Below are 7,786 nucleotides of genomic sequence, written 5' to 3' on the forward strand. Positions count from 1 at the left end.
TTTGAGCCCTGCATTGGGCTCTCTGCTGACAGCTCAGAGCCTGGAGCCTGCTTAGGATTCCGTGTATCCCTCTCTCTCTCTACCCTCCTCTGCTCATGCTCTGTCTCTCTCTGTCTCAAAAATAAACATTAAAAAAAATTTTTTTTAATGTTTATTTTATTTTATTTTTTTACCAGAGGGAGAAAGAGAGACTGAGAACGTGCTGGGGGGAGACGGGGGCAGAGAGAGAGAGGGAGACACAGAATCTGAAGCAGGCTTCAGGCTCCAGGGAAATTCATTCCAGGGAAATAAGGAAGGAGACTCTCTCTATACAGAGTCCCTAGAATAGAAAGAGCCCTAGAACCTAGTAGGCACAAGCACATTCAAGTTTAAGATTATGGGTCTGTGGCATTTGTTTCTTCCCTTTTATAATTGGGATGTCCATCTTGGGTTGCTTGAATGTTGCTGGATCCTCAGCCATGCAAGTGGCCTGGGTCTGGACCAGTTTCACTGGAAAGGGCATCTGTTCCCTTTGTGTGCCTGAGTGGCAAAATCCAAATCAAACTTTTGGAGGGGATTTAGTTCAAAGAAACTGTATTTATCTGATGAGTTTATATATTCCCTACTTCCAGAATCCATGGTGCTAGGATTGGGCCAGGTAAGTCTGTGGAAGAACCAGAAGTGTCCCAGTCTCTGGGTTTCTGCTTAGGGGGAGCTGGAGGGTGAAACTGACTGATGCAGCCTGCCTCTCTACTTTTATCTCTTCACTGTGTAGCTTTCATGTATGATGAGCTTCTGCTTGGAGGTACTTGATCTCCTTGGTGGGAAGGCCTTTGTGGAGTATGCATTCAGCATCTCTCTGCCCTGCTTTTTGCTCAAAACACTGAATGCTCCTCTGGGTCTGCTCTGTGATCAGAGAATTCATGATGGCATGGGTAGCTCTAGCATTCGTCACTGGGTCCTTGTTCACACTATCAATGCCAAAGGGTCATGGCAGGGAAGGTCATACTGTCCTCCTCTTAATCCATCTTGTCAAGGTCCTGATACTTGGGCTTTGGAATCACTGGCTTTCCGGGGATGCTGCCCATGACTGATGGAAGAGGAGCCATGGTGTAGTGTTCTTGAGGGCATCCTCATGCCTGACTGCCTAGCAGTACATCCATGGGGAAGATCATCTTGTCTAGAAGCCTACCAGGCTCAAGAGCAGCCCCTTTGGGCCCTCTCAAAGCCATTGAAAGACTGGAATCCAGGTGTTTTAACTAGATAGACTTCTGGATCTGAGTCTCTGTCACCACAGTGAAATGATATGGCCATCATGCTGACAAATATTAACAAGGAACATTGTCCGGCTGCTGCAATAGCAAAGCTTCCTTGAAAAATCTACCCAGAGGTTCTGTTTTTTCACCATTATGGGGCTGCCAGAGGCCTGAGCTCTATCACTAAAGGACTTCTAATACCCAGATCTGTAAGAAGTGGTGCAGTTGTACCCAAGTGATACATGACCCAAGTAGGCAGGACACGGAATGTCGGAATGTGTCTGAGTCTCAGGCACTGATCCACAAGGGCTGGCTGCCCCAAGTCTCTGACTCCAGTATTAACCTCCCTCTTTAGGAGCGACATGAAATTGGGCAAGATACAATCTCTCTGGACTTCAGTTTTCTTGTCTGAAAAAGGAGGATAAAATATTCTGTCTACTTCACAGGAAAGTTTCTTGTAACATCAAATAATCCTTGTTCTTATTGGCTTTAGGAGGCACTGGAGGCATAAGTATGTGAAGTAAAAGAAAATGTGAGTGAAAATATTTTGTGAAGTTTAAAGGGGCACACAAGTGTAAACATTACTGCTTGTGACTTTTTAATAGCTAATAGAGGCTAAAATGTCATCATTTTTATGTTCAGTGAAAGTCAACCAGTAGTTTTGAGGCCTTGCTCTTTTGTATGCAGATCCTTTGGGAAGGAGTGTTAAGTTATACATATGCAGCTTAAGTACACAAAGGCAACTTTTGTGTGGTAAGCTCCCTGCCCCCCAAAGCAAAGATGTGTGGCATAGAATTAGAAACCAGTGGCCTTTTACTGTGGCTCTTTTCCCCTAAGACCTACACTTTGATTCTTGCTAATCTAACTCTCACGGAAAATGTGTATGGGGAAAAATGTGGTTCTCCTAGCTCAGGGCTGGAGATAATTGGCAGAACAGGGGAGGAAAATCAGTGGTCAGGGAAGGGTATGGGAGCGAAAAAGAGGGACCTGGGGATTGGAGAGAAGAAAAGACAATGTACAAGGAAAATCAATCCTTCTGATTGTGGCATGTAGAGAGAAGGAACTAAGCTATAAAAATGGAAAGTGGGGACCTCCGATTCAATCAATCAGATGCCATGTGGACATAGCTTTAAAAAATGAGGCTATTATCGCTCAAGTTCATTTGACAGAGCTTACATGTAAGAGTTAAGTGATGATCACTCTTGTCCACAATCATAAAATAAGGTGCCAAAGTGATTTATCACTCTGCTTTTCTAACATACCTTAACTTTAAGAAGCATCTATAAATTTGGGTCTTACCTTTAAAATCTCATGTTATTGTAAGTAAGCCCAGTCTCTGCGCATAGTAGGAATTCAATAAGTATTTGATACATTTGATAAATGAGTTGAAAGAATGGAAACTTAATGTTAATTTGTGTTCATGGAGTTGGAGGGTTCAAGGCTGGAGAAGAATACATTTCCCTCCTTACCCCTTTATTTCCTTAAACGTGAGACTCTCAACGGAGACTCCTCCAGTCTGTGTAGATAATGTAATAATAGCTGGTGCTTATTCAAGAATTGTTGTATCAGGAACTATGCTAAGAAGTTCACATGATCTCAGTCAATCCTTGCAACATAAGCGAGCACATAATTACCCAACATTAAGGATGGGAAAAGTAAAACTCAGGGAGGCTACCTTTAGAAAGGTCAAGTAACTCAGCAAAGGTCACAAAGCTGGTAAGTTGAGATCATGTTAACCAATTGCATATGGTTTCCTTTAACAATTTTATTTTAGTGAAAAGCGCACTGGGAAGTGGATCAAGAATTGTAACTGCCCATTTCTAAGTGGTTAGGACCAGAAGGAAGTGTGTACAATGAAGGTAAGCTATCATTAAAACCTCAATGCTTATCCTTTGACAGTGACCTTAAGAATAGATGGAGTGGCTAGGAAAGAGGCTTTCCAATACTTTTGGTGGCAACCAAAGTAAGAAACACATTTTACACACACATGCACACACACACACACACACACACACACACACACACACAATCACACATACATATGTGCATAACTGAAATAAAGCTTTCATTAAGCAATGCTTATTGTTACTATGTGTGATGCACATGAATATTTTCCATTTCTTTTTCTTCTCTTCCCTTCTCCTTCCCTTCCATTCTATTTTACTCCAATATTTTTTTAATATAGTTGGCACAAAACGTGACATTGTTTCTAGTGTACAACGGTGATTCGACTCAATACATTATGTTATGTTCACCACAAGTGTAGCTATCCTCTGTCACCATGCAACGCCATTACAGTACCATTGACTATATTCCTATGCTGTAACTTTTATTCCTGTGACTTAGTCATTCCATAATGGGAAGACTGTGTCTCCCACTCTTCTTCACCTATGCCCCCCCCCCCAAATTCCCTCCTCTCTGGAAACCATCAGAGTTTCTGCTTTTTGATTGTTTATTCAAGCAGTGATTCTGTTTTTTGTTTGTTTATTCATTTGTTTTTTAGACTGTACATACGAGTGAAATCATCTCGTATTTGTCTTTCTCTGTCTGACTTATTTCACTTAGCATTATACTCTCTAGGTCCATCCATGTTGTTGCAAATGACAAGATTTTGTTCTTTTTATGGCTGCATAATATTCCTGTGTGCAAATGTACCACATCTTCTTTATCCATTAATCTATCTTTAGACACTTGGGCTGCTTCCATATCTTGGCTATTATAGATAATGCTGAAATAAACATAGGGGTCCATATATCTTTTCAAATTAGTGTTTTCCTTTTCTTTGGGTAAATACCTAGTAGTGGAGTTATGAGATCATATGGTATTTCTATTTTTAATTTTTTGAGGAACATCCTTACTGTTTTATTTTCTTACTCTATATACAAAAATAAGCTCAAAATGGATTAAAGACCCAAATGTGAGACTTGAAGCCATTAAACTCCTAGCAGACAACATAGGCATGTAACATCAGCTATAGTAACATTTTTCTAGTTATGTCTCCTGAGGCAAGGGAAACAAAAGTGAGAATAAACGATTGGGACTACATCAAAATAAAATGCTTCTGCACAGCAAAGGAAACTATCAACAAAACAAAAAGACAACCTACAGAATGGGAGAAGATATTTGCAAAGTTCTATCGAATAAGGGGCTAATATTCAAAATACATACATTATAAAACTCCACATCAGAAAAACCACAAATAATCTGATTAATAATGGACAGAAGACCTGAATAGACAGTTCTGCAAAGAAGACACACAGATGGCCAGCAGACACATGAAAAGACGCTCAACATCACGAGTCATCAGAGAAACATAAATCAAAACTGCAACAAGATATAACCTCATACCTATCAGAATGGCTAGAATCAAACAAAAGAAATAACAAGTGTCGGTGAGGATGTGGAGATAAAGGATCTCTCCTGCACTGTTGGTGGGAATGTAAATTGGTGCAGACACTGGAAGACAGTATGGAGGTTCCTCAAAACATTAAAAACAGAAATATCCACTTCAGTATTTTAAATGCTGGTTGGGACACCTTCATTGACTTCACTGTGCACTCATAGGTTATGATCTGCAAGTTGAAAACCACTGAGCTAGATGGCAATAAAGGTGATAGAAGGAGCACAGACTTTCGAGTCACGCAGTGGTGGGGTGTGATCTGGGCTGCTGGTATGTTAACAGTGTGGGCTAACGCAAGTGACCTCTTCTTTGAACTTTAGTTTCTCATCCACAAAATGAGGAAAATAATACCTACCTCAAAAGGTTATTGAGAATAGCAAGCAGTGAATATACCTACCCGAGCACCTAGCGTCTCATAGAAGTATGATGACAGCAGGGTAATGAGGCATTGAAGAATGGAGAGTTCTAGGCCTGGTACCAGCTAGCTGTGTGAGCTTAGGTAGGTAATGTCTCTAAACTTCTAAGTCCTATAATCTCTCTAAGCTACCATTTACTCACCTGTAAAAAAATTGGAGGAATAATAATACCTACCTCATATGATTGAGAATTAAGTGTGATAATACATGTAAAGGCCTTAGCACAATGCCTGGTGCTTAGTAAATGCTCAATAAATTATTGGCTATATTAGCCACCCAACGTATGTATCTATTATTGTCCAACTGTTAAGGTAGAGTGGAGCTTTCTAGAGTGGGTTACAATATCTATTTTGATGAGACAAACTCAGGATGGTGTGTGTGTGTGAAATCAAAACTGCTGTTACTTTGCTCATCAGTATTTTCTAGAGGCTAAATCAAACTTGGCTGCAGCAAAGGCAATCATTTTTGTAGAGCAAGCTTAGATCCAAGTTGGATTCCCTCTCCTCATTCTTTGAAAGTATTTCCACAAAATCCAATCTTTGGCTTGACATTAAAGGCCTATTTTCAGTGAGTAGACTTTACCAAAAAAAAAAAAAAAGTGAATAAAGGGGTGGGGGGTGGAAAGAACATGACTCTACACACCAAGTAGTGGGGAGTGAGTTTAATATTTTTAGTTCAGCGAAAGAACTCTATGGCATGGTCTCCTGCCTAAAGTCTTACTTTTTCTCCACTTGTTTGAGGCAGCCTTCAAGATGGCCACTAATGATCAAAACTTCATGGTATTCACCTTCTGTGTAATTCCCTCCTCCTGTTGAGTGTGGGCTGTACTTAGTGACTCACTTCTAACTAAGAGATAAGGTGGAAATTACAATTGTGATCATAAAAGTCAGTGTGGCACCACCTCTCTTTTGGATCCCTTGCTCTGGGAGAAGTCAGTTACCATGTTGTGAGTAGACCCATGGAGAGGCTCATGTGATGAAGAAGTAAAGCCTTTTGTCACTAACCAAATAAGTGAGATTGGAAACTGATCCTACAGCCCCTTCAAATGACTACAGCCACAGCCAATAGTTTGACAGTGACTTCACCAGAGACCCTGAGCCAGAACGACCCAGCTAAGCTGCTCTTGGATTCATGACTCTCAGAAACTGAGATGATTACAGTAGTTTCAAGCTGCTAAGTTTTGGGGATGATTTGGTCTGTAGGAATAGATAGTGGATACACAACCCTTGAATCTTCACATAGTATCTCAATGTCAGGTTAGTTAGTTCATCATTTCATGAATGTTTATGAACTCCTCATTATGTGTCAAGTAGTATAACTACCTTCAGATCCTAACTTTGGGGAGCTTACAGTCTAGTGGTGGAAATACTATGGGCAGACTAACAGTGAAAATGCTAGGTACCTGTTAAATGCCACCATATGGTTTTGATAGTGGGATTTGGGGACTCAGAGGAGAGAATGAGAACTTCCAGCCTTGCCAGAAGAAAGAGGGACATAGGGAGGAGATGGCACTTGACTTGTGCCTCGATACCAAGGTGTGAAGGCTTTCTCAGGTGTCAACTTGGCTAGACTGAACTACATTCCCCAGAATGCCCACTCTTTTACGTTTCTATTTAGGGTAAAGCACGAGGGAGATTATCCCTAATGGCAGAAGGAAAGCAGTAGCCAATTTGTAATACACACAAGTCACTGCTGATCTGCTAACTTACCTTGCTGGTGTGATGCAGCGGCTGGGTCTGTGATTGCTTCACCCTCACCCTGCATCCTCCTTTAGCATTTCTGACTTCCGGGCCAGCCATGTATGTTTAGCTCTGTGATAAAGGGCTTTTGGCTTCTGAGGAATACTCTCATCACCAAGGTGAGAGGCAGGATTACACAAGGTTTTGACCTTTCCTTCTGCTTGGGGTGCCAGCCTTCCTGACTGCCTGCCACATGCACTTTAAGCTCCAGCCTCAGATGACAGCTTTATAGCAACTGCTTCTCCAACTTCCACAGTTGTGTAAGCCAGTTCCTTGTGACATGCACAAGGTACGAGGTGAACAGATGAAAAGAGAGAGAACATTCAAGGCAGAAAAAATAGTATGAACAAAAACATGGAAGGGAAAAATCTAGGACTAATACAATTCTTAACCACTGGCATACCATTGGTACATGACGAATCAGAATGAATGCTGGCTGTAGTGCTGAAGCAGGGTCTTCAAGGGTCCTGGCTGTTCCCCTTTAATTACTAAATTATGGAAACTATCTGAGGAGATGTCTGAGTGGGTCTTATGGTGGTTAAGAGCATCTGGGGGCCCATCAAAAATGTGGTTATTTCCCAACTGGAACAGAGTGTTTTATATTTTAATAACTTGTGCTATTTCCCCTTGGGGGCCCAGTGTGCAAGGGCTGCAAACAGTAGGCTCCTTAGTAGTGTATGCAGCCTGGTGATTGGATGGGTTGCCCTATGGAACCTTGGAGACAGTTCTTTTCAGGGGACATTGATGTCTGACCTCATGCTATCCCCAATCTAGGCTCCAGGCAGGTATGTGGGATGCCGTTAGGAAGCCCCAGGGTGCAGTGGCCAGAGTCCACTTTGGCCAAGTCATCTTGTCCGTCTGTACCCACCTGCAGATCAAGGAGCGTGTGATTGAGGCACTATGCAGGGCCAAGTTCAAGTTCTCTGGCCACCAGAAGATCCACATTTCTAAGTGGGGCTTTACTAAGTTTAACGTGGATGAATTTGAAGAGATGGT

At 41.7% G+C, this 7,786-nt stretch overlaps 1 non-coding gene and 1 pseudogene across 1 annotated transcript; one reads left to right on the plus strand and one right to left on the minus strand.

Moving 5' to 3' along the window:
* Positions 1-336: 336 nt before the first annotated feature.
* On the minus strand, positions 337-1,088 carry LOC122474387 (annotated as a pseudogene).
* Positions 1,089-7,382: 6,294 nt separating this feature from the next.
* On the plus strand, positions 7,383-7,517 carry LOC122475512. The gene has a single exon (XR_006295207.1). It is a non-coding gene; the product is annotated as a small nucleolar RNA SNORA70 (small nucleolar RNA).
* The last annotated feature ends 269 nt before the right edge of the window (positions 7,518-7,786 follow it).

The sequence above is a fragment of the Prionailurus bengalensis genome, chromosome D4, assembly GCF_016509475.1.
Source record: "Prionailurus bengalensis isolate Pbe53 chromosome D4, Fcat_Pben_1.1_paternal_pri, whole genome shotgun sequence".
In the NCBI taxonomy this organism is placed as follows: Eukaryota; Metazoa; Chordata; class Mammalia; order Carnivora; family Felidae; genus Prionailurus; species Prionailurus bengalensis.